Source organism: Trachypithecus francoisi, unplaced genomic scaffold (genome assembly GCF_009764315.1).
Source record: "Trachypithecus francoisi isolate TF-2019V2 unplaced genomic scaffold, Tfra_2.0 Lachesis_group17, whole genome shotgun sequence".
NCBI lineage: Eukaryota > Metazoa > Chordata > Mammalia > Primates > Cercopithecidae > Trachypithecus > Trachypithecus francoisi.
In genome coordinates this window covers 70,435,109-70,459,179 of record NW_022681462.1, presented here as the reverse complement: position 1 = coordinate 70,459,179, position 24,071 = coordinate 70,435,109, and the positions used below count along the sequence as shown (strand labels likewise).

Here is a 24,071-nt window from a genome sequence, read left to right as displayed (position 1 = left end):
AGGGAAATTGATTCACTGTTTTCATTCCTTTTTCTTTTTCTGAGGTTGCTTCTAAGTGCTGGAGGGTGTTGGCTTTTCTATGACTCAGAAATATAAATCTTTTCCTAAGGTGAAAGATTAATTTTCAGAATGGAGGGAAGTTAATCTTTCCTAGTTTTATACTTTAAGTGTGAGAATTGGTTACATAGGGGCAGTTGATCCAGAATGTTACGGTGAGGGAGGGAGATAGGAGCATGATTAAACTATAAACCAAAAGGGGGTTTCTAAATACCACTCTGCAGGTAAATTCAGCTTTGGAAAGAGCTTTTCAAAATCATGAGGCTATAATAGTTCAATTTAGCCTATCACAAAAATCATCTGCTTATTTACTTTGACCAACACATTCCTATCCCCTCCTTGTTTTCTGCCTCTCTGAGTCCAGAGAATGAAATTATCTTCATGTGAGCAATAAATTGGAGACTGACAAGTCGAAGACACAAAGGGACACGAAATTCCACCTGTGGATTAACAATTGGCCTCTCCCAGAGTTTCAGCTTTTCCAGATACAAATTTCAGAGTGGGATGAGATATTCCACAGTCGACATCTGGGACAATAGCACTTGTAGACACTCAGGGAATAAACATTATATAGTTAATGCAATCAGGTCTATTTCATTTCAGTAAGGAAGGTGGCCAAGCTTCCATGGTGAAGGGATGGTGAAAGTGAGTGTTGTGAAGATTGAAAACTGTTCAGTTTTGCTGAGGACAAATTCTGTGTTTTAGATTTCCTGCTGTCCCACTAAGCTTTCCTGAGCCTCCTGGGCTCGGGGGCAGGGCAGAAAGCCTGTCAATAGAAAAGGAGACAGGATTTGCTAAATGTATTTCAAATCCATTACTTCACTTCTCATAAGCTATTTTCTACCCCTATTTTTTTTACGATCAACATACGGTCATGCAGGGAATTTGTTCCAAGGCCCCAGAGGATACCAAAATCCTGGGATGTTCAAATCCCTGGTAGAAAATGGCATAATATTTGTATACAACCTATGTACATCCTCCCATATATTTAAAATAATCTCTAGATTACTAATACCTAATACCATGTAAATGCTATGTAAATAGCATTTATAGTTGTTATACTATATTTTTTTGATTTCTGTTTTTTTATTTTTTTGAGACGGAGTCTCACTCTGTTGCCCAGGCTGGAGTGCAGTGGCCGGACCTCAGCTCACTGCAAGCTCCGCCTCCCGGGTTCACGCCATTCTTCTGCCTCAGCCTCCCGAGTAGCTGGGACTACAGGCGCCCGCCACCTTGCCCGGCTAGTTTTTTGTATTTTTTAGTAGAGACGGGGTTTCACAGTGTTAGCCAGGATGGTCTCGATCTCCTGACCTCGTGATCCGCCCGTCTCGGCCTCCCAAAGTGCTGGGATTACAGGCTTGAGCCACCGCGCCCGGCCAATTTCTGTTATTTTTTATTGTCCACAAATATTTCTATGAACAGTTGATTGAACCGGCAGATGGGGAACAACTGATACTGAGGGCCCTGGGTATATCGTCCTATCCTTTGTTTGCCACTGATTCATTCTTTTGGTTTTGTTTTGTTTTTTTGAGAAAGAATCTTGCTCTGTTACCCAGACTGGAGTAGAGTGGTGAAATCATAGCTCATTGCAGCCTTGACCTCCTGGGCTCAAGTGATTCTCCCACCTCATCCTCCTGAATAGCTAGGACTATAGCTACATACCTGGCTAATTAAAAATAATTTTTTTTGTAGAGATGGGATCTTGCTATGTTGCCCAGACTAGTAAAAAACTCCTGGCCTTGAGTGATCCTCTGCCTCAGTCTCCCACAATGCGAGGATTACAGGTGTGAGCCACAGTGTCTGAACTGATTTCATTCTTAATGATTGCATGGTGGATATCATGGCTTACAATGATTTTCCTTTTTTTTTAAGTAGTGGAGCTCTTGCTTCTTGGAAATATAAAAGATAGAAAAGTGAAGATGGAGAGTCTGAAGCTCTGTCTTTCCAGTTTCTCCTTTAGTCATCTCCACAGAGCCCCAAGACTTTATGGGACATAGCTTGAAAGTTACTGTTAAAGTGAAAACAGGTGTTGAGTGTGAGTTTAGGCCTAGAACATAGAGTCTAGTTCTGGTCCTACTATTATTTAGTTTTTGTAACTTTGTGTAAATAACAACAGCAATAACAGTAGTAATATGGTACCCTGTAAATGCTTATGGTTATAAGAAAGGTTGTTATAATTAGTAACTAGATATGGGGTCACAGATATGGTTTGGTGACTCACCAGCTAAGTGAGCCTGAGCAAGTCATTTAGAAGGGAGTTACTTTTTTGATTGTGACATGAGAAGGTTGGACTTGCTTCCTCCCAATCCATTCTCTACTCTCTATCCAGAGTGATCTTTCTGAAATGTAAATCTGATCTATGTCACTCCTTTGCATCCACCTGTTGGTTGGCTCCGCATGATATCTGGGATAAAGCCACCCTCTTTAGCATGACATATGGTCTTCCTTGCTCGCGTTTCTTGTCGGGCATTTTCTTTACTCTTTCCCTGCCCCCACCATACACACAGTATGCTCGGATGCACACTCACTGAATAATGTGAAGCTGCTGTATATGTTACGCTCTCTTTCACCTCGACGTCTTTGCTCACGCTGTTCCTTATAACTGGAACAGACATTTTCCTCCCCGTCTTCTTTTCACCTATTTCTTTTTCATCTGAACTGGATGTCACTCTCCAGAATGCTTTCTTTGATCCCCCAAACTGAGTTAAATGCTTCCTGTATGATTCCCTTTAGCCTGTACGTTATGTTGCATTAATCATTCCTGTCCTGTACTGGTTTGCCCCAGTTGACTCTAAGAAACTAGAAACTGTGCCTTAGTCATTGCCATACCCTGAGGCCTTAATGCAAGCCCCCCTGTAATGGATTCAAATATTTGTTAAATGAATTAAAGATTATTTGATTCTTCTTTGAACCTCAGCTTCCTCATTCCTTATATGAAACTAATATGTATCTCCAAGATTGTGATGAGGATTACAGACACAGGATATGAGAAAAAACTTGCTGACAGAAATCACTATACCTGTGTAGGATAGGAGGGGAGGGCTTGCCTACTTTTTGGTCTACAGTTTGCTCTCTCTATACAAGGGTTTGGTGAACTGTGACCCACAGACCAAATCCAGACCACCTCCTGTTTTTGTGCCACCCATGAGTTAAGAATGGCTTTTAGATTTTTAGGTAGTTGGATACAATCAAAAGTACAAATGCAAATTGTATGAAATTCAAATTTCAGTGGCCATAGTTTTATTGAGAAATGATTAGTCATGCTCATGTTTTTGGTTATGGCTACTTTCGTATTACAATAGCAGAGTTGAGTACCTGTGACAGGCTTTCTTACTCTAAACCAAAACTTCTTCTCTCCCCTCACTGTTCAACCCCTGCTTTGGGCCTTGGTTCTGCTTTGATTTCTAAGCTTTAGGAACACTTGATAATTCCTCATGCACCTAGAAAGAAACAGTAACTTCTTATTTATGCTAAAGCAACCATATGGGTATATACACAGAACACAGGATACTTCTGCAAAGATATTTTGTATTTGGGCATGTATAATATGATGAATTTAGGAACAAAATTACTGGGTTCTCCTGCAAATTATCTCATTATGCAGGTTATTTGTTAAAGTAAGGGCTCCTTATGGCTTTCTCTGATGAATATCTGAGTGTGAAATTTGTTCAGATGGGTATGAATTTTTTCTCTGCATAAGGCTTTTTGTTTCTTTTTTAAAAAAATAATTAATGGAAATAAAACAAAAGCAGTTGCCATTTTTAAAATGAGGTGTTGAAAGCATTAACATTAGAATAGATTCAGTTACACAATTGGAAGTGAAGAAAGAGAGAGAAAGAGAGAGGAAGTGAGAGAGAGAGAAGCTAAGAAGTGCAATGGTTATCTAACGGGCCAGCTAGAAATACTGTTAGAAAGCTGTGCAGACAGTACCTCAGGGATCAGCATGGCTCCGTAAGGGAGAGGCCAAAGGACATTTGTGTGGTAGTTTAATTGCTGCCTGCAGAATCCCTGTAACTGTTTGGCATCTGAACCTCTCCTGTTCTGTTTTCACGCTCTTTGTGGTCTAGCTGGGATTGTACGTGAATGAAAACTTAATACACCCTATCTACGCAGAGGAACATGGTGTCCCACCTCCCAGAAAAGAACCCAATGACCACTTGGACCCTAAGCTGAATTCCTGAGCTTCTCTGAGGATATAGTAAACAAGTTGTAGGGATCCAGAGATTCATGGAGAGAAGCTTCAACATTGTGAAATACTGTTGACATCTTGGTTGCTCCATTTGGCACCAAATCACACTTTGAGAGAGAACAATGATTTTGACAATGTTATAGACTGGTCTAACCACAAAACCCACCAACTCCTCCCCTCTCTGCCTTCTAAAATTGCTCCAACAGGATATAAAACCCCAACAAATGTAATATTCTAAAATGATGGAAAACCAAATACTAAGGTCAGAGGGGATGGTGTAAAGCACATATGTGAGCCTTCAGTCTGACCAAGTTCGTAACACATGTTGTGTGTATAAATTCACAATTTGAACCTATAAACTGAGGTTATGCCACTCTGAGTTGGTTTTGGAAAAATTACATATACTTACATGTATCTGCTACAAAGTATTTAATTTTTTAACTCTTTAGTTTGAGCGTTTTTCTTTGATTTTGAGGGTATGCTTAACCCACCTTGAATATTTCTAGTATTCCCCCACCTTTTTTTTTCCCTTTTGCAATGCTTTTAAAAATAAGTTTACATTATATCGACTAGAAACATGTGCTTCAATTTCATCTGCCTTGGTACTTCTCCTTACATAGAACATAGTAAATTTTTGGTGCCAATAAACATTTTCCTTTTAGGGAAAGGGACTAGATTTATGGTGCAGAATCCCATTAACCTATATGGAAACAAAGTGTCTGGGAAATGCTTCTTAGTTAGTGTATCTGTTCACTGGAAGAATTTCTTTGTTTTATGTGTCCAATTACAATTTAGTTCATAATAAAATGATACTTTTCCAGACATCAGCTTTCCAGAATCCATTGTTTTCTTTGTGCTAATGTAAACTAAGTAGCATGTAGTTGACTGATTATTAACCAGCAATTTTCAGATATTGCTTCTTTTCCCTCCTAAATGAATCCCTATCTAAACTAGAAATGGGCGACAAGTTTTCTATTGAAACCCAGAAAACCATAGAGGAAATATCAAATAAGAACACCCCCCTCTGAAAAATCAAGACATTAAAGAAGAAAACTAGAAACTAGTTTATCAATGCATTTTTTAATGTAAACACCACAGAAATGTGCAGAAAATAGCAAGCATCCATATTTTCAGTTCCCAATATTAAATATTTATCTTGATATATTCTTATGCTTAAAAAAATACTAGGCTGGGTGCAGTAGCTTACTTCTGTAATCCTAGTGTTTTGGAAGGCTGAAGCAGGAGGATTGCTTAAAGGCCAGGGGTTCTAGATTAGCCTGGGCAACACAACAAGACCCCATATTTGCAAAATAATCTATTATTTTTGTAGAAATATGTGCTTATTATAACAAATTCAAAAGACAAAATCACTCAATGCTACTTACTGCTCAGAAAAAAATCACTGTTATCATGAGAGGAACATCATTTTAGAGTCCATCTTTTTATGCATATATACTGTTTGACTCCTCCAAACCTCAAGTAGAAATTTGGTCCCTGGTATTGGAGGTGGTGCTTAATGGGAGGTGTTTGGGTCTTGGGGGCAGATCCCTCATAAATAGTGCCCTTCCTGGGAGTGAGTGAGAGAGTTCTCAGTCTGTTAGTTCCTACAAGAGCTGGTTGTTTAAAAGAGCCTGGCTCCTGCCCCCATGCTCTCTTGCTTCCTCCCTCACCATGTCATCTCTGCAAAATTACAATGGTTCCCCTTCATCTTCCACCATGAGTGGAAGCAGCCTGAGTCCTTTATTAGAAGCAGATGCTGGTGCCATTCTTCTTGTATAGTTTGTAGAACCCTGAGCTAAATAAACCTCTGTTCTTTAAAAATTACCCACGGTCTTTATATGAAGGTACATATATATGAAAGTATTCCTTTATAGCAACACAAAACATTCTAATGTATAATGCACACACATGCACACACACACAGGTTAATTAGAAATGTCTTTATTAACATGGAGACTTATTACAGAAGACACTTTAATGCAAAAAGTATAATTTTACTTAAATTTAATAGAAACAGAAACAGAGAATTGTTGAACTCTAAATAAATATTTCCTTAGAATACACAAGATTGGCCAGGTGCAGTGACTCATGCCTGTAATCCCAGCACTTTGGGAGGCCAAGGCAGGTGGATCACAAGGTCAGGAGATTAAGACCAATCTGGCCAGCATAGTAAAACCCCATCTCTACTAAAAATACAAAGAAATTAGCCAGGGGTGGTGGCATGAGCCTGTAGTCCTAGCTACTTGGGAGGCTGAGGCAGGAGAATCACTTGAACCTGCAAGGCAGAGGTTGCTGTGAGCCGAGATCGTGCCACTGCACTCCAGCCTGGGTGACAGAGAGATACTCAGTCTCAAAGAAAGAAAGAAAAAGAATAGACAAGATCTATTATTTCCTAAACGTTTTCTTTTAGATTAAAAAAGAACTGTAAAAAACAATAATAATTCTTCAGCTACATATTTCTTTTCTTTTCTTTTCTTTTTTTTTTTTTTTTGAGACAGAGTCTCACTCTGTCACCCAGGCTAGAGTGCAGTGGCCGGATCTCAGCTCACTGCAAGCTCTGCCTCCCGGGTTTACGTCATTCTCCTGCCTTAGCCTCCCGAGTAGCTGGGACTACAGGTGCCCGCCACCTTGCCCGGCTAGTTTTTTGTATTTTTTAGTAGAGACGGGGTTTCACCATGTTAGCCAGGATGGTCTCGATCTCCTGACTTCATGATCCTCCTGTCTCGGCCTCCCAAAGTGCTGGGATTCAGGCTTGAGCCACCGCGCCCAGTCTTCAGCTACATATTTCAATCTCAGCATTCTCAAACTTTCTCCCACTGCTCCCAAATTTTGTTAATATTTTTATATTGTCTAAAAATGAAACTTTTAGGTTTTTTCTGTAACCATAATTCTCTTAGTTTGATTAGTCTAGTATTTAGCTCAATATATAAATGGATTTAATGCCTATCAGTTTTTTAAAACTTGGATGATTTTATTTCTGTGCTCTTTATTTTGATTCATATTTTAATATTTTTTTCCCCAAAAGACGCTTATGAATGTTGTATTTCCTGAATTCTGTCATGTTTGAGAAAGTCTGCCTATTGTTCTCCTCTAGTCAAATGCATTCTGGATGGGTACGACGTTCTTGGATCATACCTTCTTTGCTTCGGAACATTGTGAGCATTACTCCTTTGTCTTTGGCATTTACTGTCATGAGGAAGTCTGATTTTTTCCCAGTGTACATGATTTTCTTTTCTAGCTTATTACTTGAAGAATTATTTCTTTATCTTTGAATTTTAATAATGTAACTTGACTATGCTCAGTGTAGAGTGTTCTGTATCAAACTTTTCTGGAAAATACAGGAAAAAACAGCTGCAAATGCAGGCATTATTTTTTATTTATTTATTTTTTGATTTTACTCTGTCGTCAGGCTGGAGTGCAGTGGCGCGATCTTGGTCCACTGCCACCTCTGCTTCCTGGGTTCAAGCAATTCTCCTGCTGCAGCCTTCTGAGTAGCGGGGACTATAGGCATATGCCACCATGCCTGACTAATTTTTGTATATTTAGTGGAGATGGGCTTTCACCATGTTGGCCAGAATAGTCCCGATCTCTTGACCTCATGATCTGCCTGCCTCAGCCTCCCAAAGTGCTGGGATTACAAGCATGAGCTGCCATGCCTGGACTTAAGTGTTATTTTTAACTCTTTGCTTCAGAAATGGTCTTTTGCACTATGTGTTTACCTTTTTTTTCTGTTTATTTGTTGGGTTGGTTACCTTGAGGGCACCAAATATCCTTTAGATCACATTTTTCTGTATACTACATCTATTACATCATTCCTAAATACTTTGATTTCTTTTTAAATGTTATTCACCATGATTAGTTCAAGTCTTTCTGCTATGTTGGTAATTGTATTTACAGCAATAGCCACTGTGTTTCATATTGTTTCTAAAATATTTATTACTTTTACATGAGGTTGTTTGGGACCCCCATTGCTTCCTCAGGTATGCAATAACTTTTTACATCTTGGTAGGTTGTTGTTATCATAGGGCCTTGGAGTCTTTTTGTTTGTTTGTTTTTGATATTTTAATTCTATTTTTTAAAATACTTTAAGTTCTAGGGTACATGTGCACGACACGCAGGTATGATACATAGGTATACATGTGCCATCTTGGTTTGCTGCACCCATCAACTTGTTATTTACATCAGGTATTTCTCCTAATGCTATCTCTCCCTCAGCCCCCTACCCAGTATGTGTGATGTTCCCTGCCCTGTGTCCAAGTGTTCTCATTGTTCAATTCCCACCTATGAGTAACAACATGCGGTGTTTGGTTTTCTGTCTTTGGGATAGTTTGCTGAGAATAATGGTTTTCAGCTTCATCTATGTCCCTGCAAAGGACAGGAACTCATCCTTTTTATGGCTGCATAATATTCCATGGTGTATATGTGCCACATTTTCTTAATCCAGTCTATCGTTGATGGACATTTGGATTGGTTCCAAGTCTTTGCTATTGTGAATAGTGCCACAATAAACATATGTGTGCTTGTGTCTTTATAGTAGCATGGTTTATAATCCTCTAGGTATATACCCAGTAATGAGATTGCTGGGTCAAATGGTATTACTAGTTCTAAATACTTGGGGAATCACCACACTGTCTTCCACATGGTTGAACTAATTTACATTCCCACCAACAGCATAAAAGTATTCCTATTTCTCCACATCCTCTCCAGCATCTGTTGTTTCCTGACTTTTTAATGATCGCCATTCTAACTGGCATGAGATGGTATTTCACTGTAGTTTTGATTTGCATTTCTCTGATGACCAGTAATGATGAGCATTTTTTTTTCATGTGTCTGTTGGCTGCATAAGTGTCTTCTTTTGAGAAGTGTCTGTTCATATCCTTTGCCCACTTTTTGATGGGGTTGTTTGTTTTTTTCTTGTGAATTTGTTTGAGTCCTTTGTAGATTCTGGATATTAGCCCTTTGTCGGATAGGTAGATTGCAAAAATTTTCTCCCATTCTGTAGGTTACCTGTTCACTCTGATGGTACTTTCTTTTGCCATGCAGAAGCTCTTTAGTTTAATTAGATCTTATTTGTCAATTTTGGCTTTTGTTGCCATTGCTTTTTGTGTTTTAGTCAAAAAGTCCTTGCCCATGCGTATGTCCTGAATGGTATTGCCTAGGTTTGCTTCTAGGGTTTTTATAGTTTTAGGTCTAACATTTAAGTCTTTAATCCATCTTGAATTAATTATTGTGTAAGGTGTAAGGAAGGGATCCAGTTTCAGCTTTCTGGGTAGCCAGCTTTCCCAGCACCATTTATTAAATAGAGAATCTTTCCCCATTTCTTGTTTTTGTCAGGTTTGTCAAAGATTAGATGGTTGTAGATGTGTGGTATTATTTCTGAGGGCACTGTTCTGTTCCATCAGTCTACATATCTGTTTTGGTACAAATACCATGTTGTTTTAGTTACTATAGCCTTGTAGCATAGTTTGAAGTCAGGTAGCATGATGCCTCCAGCTTTGTTCTTTTTGCTTAGGATTGTCTTGGCAGTGAGGGCTCTTTTGTGGTTTTATATGAACTTTAAAGTAGTTTTTTACCATTTTGTGAAGAAAGTCATTGGTAGCTTGATGGGGATGAGACTGAATCTATAAATTACCTTGGGCAGTATGGCCATTTTCACTATATTGCTTCTTCCTATCTATGAGCATGGAATGTTCTTTCATTTGTTTGTGTCCTCTTTTATTTTGTTGAGCAGTGGTTTGTAGTTCTCCTTGAAGAGGTCCTTTACAACCCTTGTAAGTTGGTTATCCAGGTATTTTATTCTCTTTGAAGCAATTGTGAATGGGAGTTCACTCATTATTTGGCTCTGTGCTTGTTTGTTATTGGTGTATAGGAATGCTTGTGATTTTTGCACATTGATTTCGTATCCTGAGACTTTGCTGAAGTTGCTTATCAACTTAAGGAGATTTGGGGCTGAGATAATGGGGTTTTCTAAATATACAATCATGTCATCTGCAAACAGGACAATTTGACTTCCTCTTTTCCTAATCAAATACCCTTTATTTCTTTCTCCTGCCTGATTGCCCTGGCCAGAACTTCCAACACTATGTTGAATAGGAGTGGTGAGAGAGGGCATCCCTGTCTTGTGCCAGTTTTCAAAGTGAATGCTTCCAGTTTTTGCCCATTCAGTATGATATTGGCTGTGGGTTTGTCATAAATAGCTCTTATTATTTTGAGATATGTCCCATCAATACCTAATTTATTGAGAGTTTTTAGCATGAAAGACTGTTGAATTTTGTTGAAGGCCTTTCCTGCATCTATTGAGATAATCAAGTGATTTTTGTCATTGGTTCTCTTTATGTGATGGATTACGTTTATTGATTTGCATATGTTGATTGCATTCTAGGGATGAAACCGACTTGATTGTGGTGAGTAAGCTTTTTGATCTGCTGCAGGAATCGGTATGCCAGTATATTATTGAGGATTTTTGCATTGATGTTCATCAGGGATAGTGGTCTAAAATTCTCTGTTTTTGTGGTTTCTCTGTCAGGCTTTGGTATCAGGATGATGCTGGCCTCATAAAATAAGTTAGGGAGTATTCCCTCTTTTTCTATTGATTGGAATCATTTCAGAATGAATGGTACCAGTTCCTCCTTTTACCTCTGGTAGAATTCGGCTGTAAATCCTTCTGGTCTTCGACTTTTTTTGGTTGGTAGGCTATTAATTATTGTCTCAATTTCAGAGCCTGTTATTGATCAATTCAGGGATTCAACTTCTTCCTGGTTTAGTCTTCGGAGGGTGTATGTGTCCAGGAATTTATCCATTTCTCCTAGATTTTCTAGTTTGTTTGCGTATAGCTGTTTATAGTATTTTCTGATGGTAGTTTGTATTTCTATGGAATCAGTGGTGATATCCCCTTTATCAGTTTTTATTGCTTCTATTTCATTCTTCTCTCTTTTCTTCTTTATTAGTCTTGCTACTGGTTTATCAATTTTGCTGATCTTTTCAAAAAACCAGCTCCTGGATTCATTGATTTTTTGAAGGATTTTTGTGTCTCTATCTCCTTCAGTTCTGCTCTGTTCTTAGTTATTTCTTGCCTTCTGCTAGCTTTTGAATGTGTTTGCTCTTGATTCTCTAGTTCTTTCAATTGTGATGTTAGGGTGTCAATTTTAGATCTTTCCTGCTTTCTCTTGTGGGCATTTAGTGCTATACATTTCCCTCTACACACTGCTTTAAATGTGTCCCAGAGATTCTGGTATGTGGTATCTTTGTTCTCATTGGTTTCAAAGAACATCTTTATTTCTGCCTTCATTTCGTTATGTACCCAGTAGTCATTCAGGAGCAGGTTGTTCAGTTTCCATGTAGTTGAGTGGTTTTGATTGAGTTTCTCAGTCCTGAGTTCTAGTTTGATTGCACTGTGGTCTGAGAGACAGTTTGTTATAATTTCTGTTGTTTTACATTTGCTGAGGAGTGCTTTACTTCCAACTATGTGGTCAATTTTGGAATAAGTGCGATGTGGTGCTGAGAAGAACGTATATTCTGTTGATTTGGGGTGCAGAGTTCTGTAGATGTCTATTAGGTCCACTTGGTGCAGAGTTGAGTTCAATTCCTGAATATCCTTGTTAACTTTCTGTCTCGTTGATCTGTCTAATGTTGACAGTGGAGTGTTAAAATCTCCCATTATTATTGTGTGGGAGTCTAAGTCTCTTTGTAAGTCTCTAAGGACATGCTTTATGAATCTGGATGCTCCTGTATTGGGTGCATATATATTTACAATAGTTAGCTCTTCCTGATGAATTGATGCCTTTACCATTATGTAATGGCCTTCTGTGTCTCTTTTGATCTTCGTTGGTTTAAAGTCTGTTTTATCAGAGACTAGGATTGCAACCTCTGCCTTTTTTGTTTTCCATTTGCTTGGTAGATCTTCCTCCATCCCTTTATTTTGAGCCTATGTATGTCTCTGCATGTGAGATGGGTCTCCTGAATACAGCACACTGATGGGTCTTGACTCTTTCTCCAATTTGCCAGTCTGTGTCTTTGAATTGGTGCATTTAACCCATTTACATTTAAGGTTAGTATTGTTATGTGTGAACTTGATCCTGTCATTATGATGTTAGCTGGCTATTTTGCTCATTAGTTGATGCAGTTTCTTCCTAGCATCGATGGTCTTTACAATTTGGCATGTTTTTGTAGTGGCTGGCACCAGTTGTTCCTTTCCATGTTTAGTGCTTCCTTCAGGATCTCTTATAGGGCAGACCTGGTAGTGACAAAATCTCTCAGCATTTGCTTGTCTGTAAAGGATTTTATTTTTCCTTCGCTTATGAAGGAAAAATAGGTTGGCTGGATATGAAATTCTGGGTTTAAAATTCTTTTCTTTGAGAATGTTGAATATTGGCCCTCACTCTCTTCTGGCTTGGAGAGTTTCTGCCGAGAGATCTGCTGTTAGTCTGATGGGCTTCCCTTTGTGGGTAACCCGACCTTTCTCTCTGGCTGCCCTTAACATTTTTTCCTTCATTTCAACTTTGGTGAATCTGACAGTTATGTGTCTTGGAGTTGCTCTTCTCGAGGGGTATCTTTATGGCGTTCTCTGTATTTCCTGAATTTGAATGTTGGCCTGCCTTGCTAGGTTGGGGAAATTCTCCTGGATAATATCCTGCAGAGTGTTTTCCAAGTTGGTTCCACTCTCCCCATCACTTTCAGGTACACCAGTCAGATGTAGATTTGGTCTTTTCACATAGTCCCATATTTCTTGGAGGATTTGTTCGTTTGTTTTCATTCTTTTTTCTCTAAACTATTCTTCTCACTTCATTTCATTCATTTGATTTGCAATCACTGATACCCTTTCTTCCAGTTGATCGAATTGGCTACTGAAGCTTGTGCATTTGTCATGTAGTTCTTGTGCCATGGTTTTCAGCTCCATCAGGTCATTTCAGGACTTCTCTGCACTGGTTATTCTAGTTAACCATTGGTCTAATCTTTTTTCAAGATTTTTAGCTTCTTTGTGCTGGGTTCGAACTTTGTCCTTTAGCTTGGAGAAGTTTGATCATCTGAAGCCTTCTCTCAACTCGTCAAAGTCATTCTCTGTACAGCTTTGTTCCATTGCTGGCGAGGAGCTGTGTTCCTTTGGAGGGGGAGAGGTGCTCTGATTTTTAGAATTTTCAACTTTTCTGCTCTGTTTTTTCCCCATCTTTGTGGTTTTGTCTACCTTTGGTCTTTTATGATCATGACGTACAAATGGGGTTTTGGTGTGGATGTCCTTTCTGTTTGTTAGTTTTCCTTCTAACAGTCAAGACCCTCAGTTGCAAGTCTGTTGGGGTTTGCTGGAGGTCCACTCCAGACACTGTTTGCCTGGGTATCACCAGTGGAGACTGCAAAACAGCAAATATTGCAGAACAACAAATATTGCTGCCTGATCATTCCTCTGGAAGCTTCGTCCTAGAGAGGCACCCGCCTATATGAGGTATCTGTTGGCCCCTACTGGGAAGTGTCTCCCGGTTAGGCTACACAAGGGTCAGGGACCCACTTGAGGAGACAGTCTGTCCATTCTCAGAGCTCAAACTCCATGTTGGGAGAACCACTACTCTCTTCAAAGCTGTCAGACAGGGATGTTTAAGTCTGTAGAAGTTGTCTGCTGCCTTTTGTCCAGCTATGCACTGACCACAGAGGTGGAGTCTATAGAGGTAGTAGGCCTTGCTGAGATGCAGTGGGCTCTGCCCAGTTCAAGCTTCCTGGCTGCTTTGCTTACCTACTCAAGCCTCAGCAATGGTGGATGCCCCTCCCCCAGCCAGGCTGCTGCCTCGCAGTTCAATCTCAGACTGCTGCGCTAGCAGTGAGCAAGGCTCCGTGGGTGTGGGACCCTCCAAGCCAGGCGTGGAAGAAAATCTGCTTGTCTGCCAGTTGCTAAGACCTTGGGAAAAGTGCAGTATTTGGGTGGGAGTGTCCCATTTTTCCAGTTACTTTCTGTCATGGCTTCCCTTGGCTAGGAAAGGGAAATCCCCTGACCCCTTGCGCTTCCCTGGTGAGACAATGCCCCACCCTGCTTCAGCTTGCCCTCCATGGGCTGCACCCACTATCCAACCAGTCCCAATGAGATGAACCAGGTACCTCAGTTGGATATGCAGAAACCACCCGTCTTCTGCATCGATCACACTGGAAGCTGCAGACCAGAGCTGTTCCTATTTGGCCATCTTGGAACCGGTCTGAGTCTGTTTTAGCAAGATCAAGTACTTGGTAAGTTATTCTATGGTGCGAAGCAGTTTTCCTTTGGGAAAGAACTTATTTAGTTCTTTGTCCTTCCTTTCCTCTCTTTCTTCCTTATCACATAAAATTTATATAATTGCCTGCCATCTCATTTTTTTTTTTTTTTTTTAAGTTTGGGTAGTTCTGTCTAGGCATTCTATTTGCTCTGATGTACAGAGGGTTATTTCTTATTTTTTAAAACATTATCTATGACGATTTTGTTTGCTCCTCAGAGCTTTAGGTTGGTGCCTGAGTATCCTTGTGCTCTACCCATTCTTTTATAAACCAAGAGAATAGCAACAGAGGAAGAAAGCTCAGCTGGGTTAGTTTATTTCCAGTCTTTGTTAAAGAATTGAGCCCTGCTCATTTTCTGGAACTTTCTTGATGGTCCTGTGTCAAGACTTACTGGAGGGATATTTTCCTTTCTTGTGGAAATGTAGACTTGGCTCCTTAGACTGTACAGCTGTGGAGCTTTCTTTTCTTTTCTTTTTTAAATTTTATTATTATTATACTTTAAGTTCTAGGGTACATGTGCATAACATGCAGGTTTGTTACATATGTATACTTGTGCCATGTTGGTGTGCAGCACCCATCAACTCGTCAGCACCCATCAACTCATCATTTACATCAGGCGTAACTCCCAATGCAATCCCTCCCCCCTCCCCATTCCCCATAATAGGCCCCGGTGTGTGATGTTCCCCTTCCCGAGTCCAAGTGATCTCATTGTTCAGTTCCCACCTATGAGTGAGAACATGCGGTGTTTGGTTTTCTGTTCTTGTGATAGTTTGCTGAGAATGATGGTTTCCAGCTGCATCCATGTCCCTACAAAGGACACGAACTCATCCTTTTTTATGGCTGCATAGTATTCCATGGTGTATATGTGCCATATTTTCTTAATCCAGTCTGTCACTGATGGACATTTGGGTTGATTCCAAGTCTTTGCTATTGTGAATAGTGCCGCTATAAACATATGTGTGCATGTGTCTTTATAGCAGCATGATTTATAATCCTTTGGGTATATACCCAGTAATGGGATGGCTGGGTCATATGGTACATCTAGTTCTAGATCCTTGAGGAATCGCCATACTGTTTTCCATAATGGTTGAACTAGTTTACATTCCCACCAACGGTGTAAAAGTGTTCCTATTTCTCCACATCCTCTCCAGCACCTGTTGTTTCCTGACTTTTTAATGATTGCCATTCTAACTGGTGTGAGATGGTATCTCATTGTGGTTTTGATTTGCATTTATCTGATGGCCAGTGATGATGAGCATGTTTTCATGTGTCTGTTGGCTGTATGCATGTCTTCTTTTGAGAAATGTCTGTTCATATCCTGGGAGAAAATTTTTGCAATTTACTCATCAGACAAAGGGCTAATATCCAGAACCTACAAAGAACTCAAACAAATTGAGTCCCTATTTCATTCTCTTTTCACCACCAGTATCTTCTCCCCCAATTTCTCATTTGGAAAGGAAAAAAGATAGTGACTCAGTTAATTTCTTTTGAGGTTTGAGTTCATCAATTCAGAAGTACAACTTCTGGGGGTTTGGGCACAAGTAAAAGCAAGGCTGGGCACCCTCTCTGTTTCATTTCACAGTCTTCAGTATCTTTCCTTATTTACCAGTTTTTGGAGTTTATGCATTAAGCAACCCCCCTTTTCTTGTTTTGTGGCTACTAGTGACTTCTCCTTTAGGTTTTAGGTTTTATAATTTTAAAAAATTCCCGTCTCTTCCATTTTGTTAGATACTGGAAAGGGAAATACTTTGACTCACTTTTAATCTGCAATCTTAAAGTAAAGGCAGGATATGCCCACAAGTATATTCAAGAAATATAACAGATAATTTAATTGTAAATTCCATATCATAACCAGTTAAAAGGGAGGGAGTTGGAAGGAGAAATATAATGAGAATTTGAGAGACTATAATAAAAAAATCAAGAGAATAAAAGAATAACAGAGAAGAGAGTGAAATAATTTAAAAAGAGGAAAATTCAGTTGGTCCTGATGATGCTTTGGTGGGTAATATTATCTTTTTAGACTGAGGGCATTGGTGTTGGTAATGCATTATCACTATGCTTTGAAAATCTGGTAGGTTTTTCAACTTTTGAAAAACGATCCTTCCTGTTCTGGGAAATAGTTTGGTTGTTTTTATTCTAAAACTTTAAAGTTTATGTTTGAAATAAAGTCTTATTTTTCTATGTAACCTTGAAATCTTAACAGACGTTTGAAGCAATGACTTGGATTTTAAAATTTATTTTGTAATCTGAGATTCGTTGACCAATGTGCCAACTATTCTGAAAGTTCCTGCCCTCCTGTATCATAGACTGTAGCATTAGAGAGTACTAAGAAAGCAGTGAATAGCTAAACACTGGGAGGGAGGAAATGGTTAGGATGGTAATGGAATCAGAATCAGGGAGAGAAGTGGGACCAGATACTGGGTGCAGGCAAAAGGTGGGGTTCGGGACCCAGATGGTTTGAAAATATCCACTAAGGGATTTTATGGAAACTGCACAAAGAAGAAAGTCAAGTGTCTAGGTAAAAGTCAGCGGCCAGTAGAGCCACAGAGTACACGAAAAATGTGGACTGAAAATTCGTGCCTATTAAGGAGGAGTGAAACCTGAGATGGCTTGTTTTCTGTCAACTTTATTCTATCTTAACTATGGGTAGTATCAACTGTGAGGTAGAGAACCTGCAGTAATAAGATATGATACTTCTGGCTGTGTGGATAGAGACAGAGAAACAGAGAGGGAAAGAGAGAGAAAGAGAATACACAGCTTATTCCTTTGATGTCACTAAACCGTCTGACATATTTCCCTTCTCTGACATGGTAGGTGTGTCTCAAGATTACATTCATTTTGAATCAGCATTTATGAATATCTGATTTTTAAAATTTTCTTTTTGATTTTAGTGTTTGAGATTGAATTTAAAGCTATATTGTGGTAAAACTTACAAACAACCAATAAACTTTACTCATTTAAAAAATGCAATTTGATGAGTTTTGACAAACATGTATTCCTGTAAAACCAACATAATCAAGATACCATATGTTGCCATCAAGACATGGAACATTTCTACCTGCTTTGTAACTTATTTATTTTTCTACATCCTTCTCAATATATATATATTTTTAACTATTTCTAATATTGTGGTAACCAGATATGCCTGGGATTTGGAAAAAATGGAAAAACATGTTTGGCAATTTAAACATATTAATCACAGTTGTTTTCATGTTTGTGCCTGATAACTCTAATATCTCAATTAGTTTTGTCTTTTTCCCTCTGGTTTTTCAGACACTAGTCTGATCTTATGGTTTGTTTTGTAAGTTTCAATTGAGTCCAGACATTATATATGAAAAAAATAAAGTGACAAGTTGAACGTGGAGGCTCACAATAAGGTTTCCTTCCTCCAGTGGGGGTTTAGAACAGAAAGTGATCAACTTAATCCAGTTTGGCACCATTCTGATTTGAAGCAAGGCTTTGGTCTTACTAAGGGCCAATCTATTTCTAGTTTCACCTTTATTCCTAAGGTAAAGCCCTTTCTTTTCTGAAAGCCTGGGTTTATTGGTTTATCCAGGATCTTCCATCCTGGTGAGCTCTGAAGTTCTATTATTTGTCTCCCCATTCTTTTGAAATTCTGAAAGTGCTATTTACCTTCTCAATGTCTCTACCAATGCTTATAAAATGACAAATGCCTTGGGTGAAAAGCATCACTGATTGTCTGGTTCACCTCAACATTCTTCTCTTGTTTTTAAAATATTGGCCCTTCAAGTCCTGGCTGCCTTGGTAGCTCTCTGATTACTTCAAACACACACACACACCACACACACACACACACACACTTGAGCTGTTTTCTTATTTTGTATGTTCTTAATATGTGCTTCATTATTTCATTATCAATCCAGTTATCCAAACTAGGAATCTGGGTGTCATCTTTCATTCCTCCCTCATTGTCTGTATACAAGTAATCACCAAATTCTATTTTACCATCGAAATATTCCTCTAATCCCTCCCCTCCCCTATATCTCTACTACTAGGTTACTAATTCAATTTGGAACTCAAAATTTACTTTCTTTGAGAAAAAATTTTCTAAACAATTGGTAAATTCTCAGGCAAGCCTACAAAAGTCATTACCTATTTGAAATGCTATCACAGCATGAGCCATAAACTCTCCCAACTCCAAGTTTTAAGGCTCTTAATCTCTGAGTCTCATATCTTTTCTCAATCTAGAACTCTAAGATCCAGCCCAAACATAAATACCATGAGCCAGTTGGATGAAAGAATAAAGGGAAAGAAAGGGATAGGAAGTTAATGTAAACACCGGTAATATGAAGGAAAATCTGGCTGAGGAAGGGCAAAATAAAGCATGAGTACTCTAGCCTTCAGAAAGTGTTCTTGACTAGGGTTGTCAGGTAAAATACATGTAACATTTGGGACATACTTATAATAAAAATTATTATTTGTATGAAATGCAAATTTAACTGGGCATTCCTAATTCTGTTTGCTAGATCTGTCAATCTTATGCTAAGCTGAAAAAGCAGGATTAGGAAACTAAAGTGTGTAGAGAGTATATAGATAAGAATACAGATATAGATAGATAGTTGGCAAGTGAAGAATTTTTTTAATAAAGGAGTTTTATAGACTAATATGGTGCACAGATATGACCAAAACTGAGTCTTCAGTTGCCACATTATAATTTTGAATGTATGGGGGCATCTTGGCATTTCTAAGAAACAATGCTGCAGGTGACATCAGCAAGATGGGAGAATGGGCGTAGTCAATGGATGAGTAGTCAACCTTCATCCCTCCCACAGAAACACTAATTTTGCCAACCACTCACAGGTGAGAGAACCTTTGTGGGAGCTCAGAAGTTCAGCAGAGAGATCATAGCACCTTGTCTGGAGCAAAAAATAAAAAATAAGTAAATAAATCCAAGAATAGGTGCATTAAAGAAGGTAAGAACAGTTTTACTTTGCCTGTGTCACCCTCCCCCAGTGTGGCACAGCTGAGTGCCAAGAGAGACCACTTCAGCCTGATTTCTTCCACAGGGGAAAGTGAGAACAGTGAGTGCCCAGTTTCCTCAGCTGTGGGATGCTGTAGAAGAGACCCACTTCTGCCTCACCCAGTTCAGAACTCTGAGAGAATCATTATGGTAGAATAATCTGGGGTAGCTAGGAGCAGGGAAAAGGGGCAGAACTCACAGCGACCTAGGTATGGAATTCAGCAAAGAGCCACAGTTTCTATTAACTACCTCCCAAATTCCATCAAGAGGGCCAGCCACAAACTGCATAGAATGCATAATCCGCAGATCCCCTGACTAGCCCATGTGTGCTTCCAACCTTCTGCATGCCTTTCCCCCATGTAGCTGGCACCCTGAATACACCCCCACGGATAGCATGTACAAGCTTCTGCAGATTGTGCATGAGAACACGAAGATAACTAACTTGATTCAGGATTGGAAAGAGGTGATTAATCTTGAATTTTTCAAGGCACTTCCTAGGGAAGAGAAACAGGAGGCTTACATTGCACCTGGCCTGACTTTTGCAAGACCAAGAGAAGGAATATGCTGTAATTTGAATGAAAATTTAAAATTTATGTTGAAGCTGAATCCTCAATGCAATAGTACTAAGAAGTCTGACCTTTGGGAGGTAATTAAGTAATGAGGACTCTTCTCACTTGAATGGGATGAGAACTCATAAAAGAGGTCAAGGTTTATGGGAGTTCTCTTTTGCCCTTCCATCCCTTCTGCCAGGCGAGACTTCTCCTATGAAGAATGCAGCAAGAAAATACCATCCTGAAGCAGAGAGCAGCTTTCATCAGGCATCAGTCCTTCTGGAGCCTTGATCTTGGATCTCCCAGCCCCCAAATCATAAGAAATAAATTTTTATTGCTTATAAATTACACAGTCTCAGGTATTTTGTTATAGCACTACAGAAAAAGACAACATATTAATATAATCTGGAGACTTTTCTACCCCACTCAAGAGGGAACAAGGGAAGTGGAGCATATGCATCTATAGAAAAGTTCTGAGAGACCACCAGAATCCCTATTTAAGTTGACTAGTGAAAGTCTTTCTCTTTTGAAGTTAGTAAAGACTGGAAGAGATAATTACTTTTTCAAATGTGAAGATAGTAGCGAAAGACTTCAAAGAATGCAAAAAATCAAGGAAACATGACTTCACTAAAAGAACACAATAATATATCAGTAACCACCCCAAAGAAATAGAGATCTATAAATTGCCTGATGAAGGATTCAAAATAATTGTTCTAGGGAAACCCAGCAAATTACAAGAGAAAACAGACAACTCAATGAACTCAGAAAAAATACATGAACAAAATTGGAAGTTCGATAAAGTGATAGAAATTATTAAAAAGATGCAAGTGGAAATTCTGGAACTGAATAATATAATTAAATGAAAAATTCAATAGAGAGCTTCAGCAACAGACTTAAGCAGAAGAAAAAAAATCTGTGAGCCCAGACAGATTAGATAAAATTATCCAGTTAAAGGAGACAAAATAACAATAAAGAGTGAAGCTGATTAGATTTATCGGACATCATCAAGTACATGAATTAATATATACATTATGAAAGAGAAATAGAAAAAGGGGACAAAAACTTACGTAAAGAAATAATGGCTGAAAACTTCCCAAATCTTCAGAGGAATATTAACATCTTGGTTCATGAAGCTCAAAAATCCCCAAACAGGAAAACCCAAAGAAGATTATAATGAGACACATCACATTATAATAAAATTATCAAAAGTCAAAGCCAGATTTTGAAGTCAGCAAGAGAGAAGCAGATTGTAATATTCAAGGGAAACTCCACAAGGCTATGAGTAGATATCTTGGCAGAAAGCCTGCAGGCCAGGAGAGAGTAGGAGAAATATTCAAAATGCTAAAGGAGAAAAAAAAAACCCTGCCAATCAAGAATACTATACCCGGCAAACCTGTCCTTCAGAACTGAAGGAGAGATAGACTTTCCCAAGCAAACAAAACTGGGCTTCCTCAGCTTTGCTACTACACTTGCCTCACAAAAAATGCTAAAAGGAGTTCTTTAAGCTTAAAGAAAAGGATGCTAATTAGTAACACAAAAACATATAAAAGTGTTCATATGTTTACTCACTGGTAAAAGTAAGTTTATAGTCAAATTTAGAATGCTGTAAGATTGCAATGGTGGTACTTAAATCACTTTCCTAATATAAAAGAAGACAAAGTATTGAAAATGCAGTTGACCTATTGTCCAAAGAAATTGCTCTATAAAGAGTAAGTGCCTCCTTATATTCAAACAAAATAAAACAAAATCTTAGCAGTTCAGAAATATAGTCTGATAGAATAGAAAGTCTTAGACAGGGAGGCCTGGTTCTGTCTTTTTTCTCTACTCTTTTCCTATATTGGATGAATTCTTTAACATTCCTGGTCGGTTTTCCCATCCATAAAAGAAAGGAAAACATGCAGAAGATGGGTGCATTTTGGGGTCTTGTTAAAATGCAGGCTCTGACTCAGAAGGTCTGGGGTGTGTCCCAGATTCTACATTGCCAATAAACTCCTAGGTGATGCTGGTCCATACTTAGGTTAATACTAGTACATATTAATCCCATTACTAAAGGAGATTGATCATATACAAATCATGAGATCAATAATTCTGGCTGATAAAAAATTCTGGACAGGGAAAGGTTTATTCAGTCAATAAAGGCAATATTAAAAAATGCAGTTGACCTTTGGAGAATGCAGAGGTTAAGGGGACTAAGTCTTCCCCTATGTTGTCAAAAATTTGCATATAAGTTTTGACTCCCCCAAAACTTAACTACTAATAGCCTACTGTTGACTGAGAGCTTTACTGATAACATAAACAATTGATTAACACATATTTTATATTTTATGTGTATTATAAACTGCATTCTTACAATAGAGTAAGCTAGAAAAAAGAAAATGTTAATAAGAAAATCATAAGAAAGAGAAACTATATGCTATTCATTAAGTAAAAGTGTATCAGCATAAATGTCTTTTCATCCTTGTTGTCTTCATGTTGAGTAGCCTAAGGAGGGGGAGGAAGAAGAGAGGTTGGTCTTGGTGTCTTAGAGGTGGTAGAGGAGAAAGAGGTGGAAGAGGCAGGCGCACTTGGTGTTACTTTTATTGAAAAAAACTCCTCATCTAAGTAGACCTATGCAGTTCAAATTTGTGTTGTTCAAGGGGCAATTTTAACTATATAGCTATAATAGGTTAATAGATACACAATATAAAAAGATGGAAATTTTGACATCACTAACATAAAATAGGTGGGGTGGAGAAGTAAAAGTGTAGAGGTTTTGAATGCATTTGGAATTTAACTTATCAGCTTAAAATAGACTGTTAAAACTATAAGATGTTTTATGTAAGCTTCATGGTAACCCCCCCCAACCTACACACACAGGCTCTAATATATACACAAAAGACAGAGAAAAAGGAATTAAAGCATACTTCTACAAAGTATAATCAAAACAAAAAGGAAGAAAGCAAGAGAAGAAATAATTGAAGGAAAACAAAGAAATAATTAACTAAATGACATTAGTAAGTCTTGTCTATCAATAATTATTTTAAATGTAAACAAATTAAATTCTTCAATCAAAAGACATAGAGTGGCTACATAGATTTTTTTTTAAAAAATCCAAGAATATGCTACCTACAAGAAACTCACTTTAGCTTTAAGAACACACATAGGCTGAAAATGAAGGAATGGAAAAAGGTATTTCATGCAAAAGAGAGTAGGGGTGACTGTACTTACATCAGTCAAAGTAGACTTAAATCATAACTGTCATAAGAGACAAACAAGGTTATTATTTAATATATAGTGATCAAAGGGTCAACTTATCAAGCGACTATAACAGTTATAAATATATATGCACCCAACATCAGAGCACGTAAGTACATAAAGCAAACATTAACAGAACTGAAAGGTGATATAGACAGCAATGTAATAATAGTAAGGGATTTCAATGCTCCATTTTCAACAGTGGATAGATCATTCAGACAGAAAATCGACAAGGAAAGAGTAAACTTAAATAATGCCATAGACCAAATGGATGTATATAGAACATTCTGTTTAATAGCAGCAGAACATAACAAACATATACAGACCATTCTATTGAACATTCTTCTCAAGAATACATGGGACATTCTCTAAGAGTCTCTAAGAGAATGCTGAGCCACAAAACAAGTCTTAGCAAATCTGAGAAGACAGAAATCATATCAAGTATCTTTTCTGAATACAATGATATGAAACTACAAATAAATAACAGGAGGAAAATTGTAAAATTCACAAATATGTGGAATTTGAGTGACACCCTTCTGAAAAACCAATGGGTCAAAAAAGAAGTTAAAAGAAAAAAAATACTGGACATAAATGAACATGACAATACAACATAGTAAAACTTATGAGATTCAGCAAAAGCAGTTCCAAAAGGAATGTTTATAATGATAAACACCTATTTGAAGAAAAAAGAAAGATTTCAGATAAACAACTTTAATGTTATACCTCAAGAAACTGGAAAAAAGCAAAAGAACAAAGTAAGCTAAAATTTAGCAGAAGGAAAGAGGTAAAGATTAGAGCATAAATAAATGAAGTAGAGACTAGAAAACAA

General features: G+C 38.2%; 1 long non-coding RNA gene across 1 annotated transcript in view; it reads left to right on the top strand.

The window, feature by feature from the left end:
- Window positions 1-19,803, top strand: part of LOC117062460 — a 37,261-nt gene extending 17,458 nt beyond the window's left edge. Inside the window, exon 4 of the long non-coding RNA XR_004428391.1 lies at window positions 19,298-19,803. This is a non-coding gene — a long non-coding RNA (uncharacterized LOC117062460). The remainder of the gene's footprint in view (window positions 1-19,297) is intronic.
- Window positions 19,804-24,071: the final 4,268 nt, after the last annotated feature.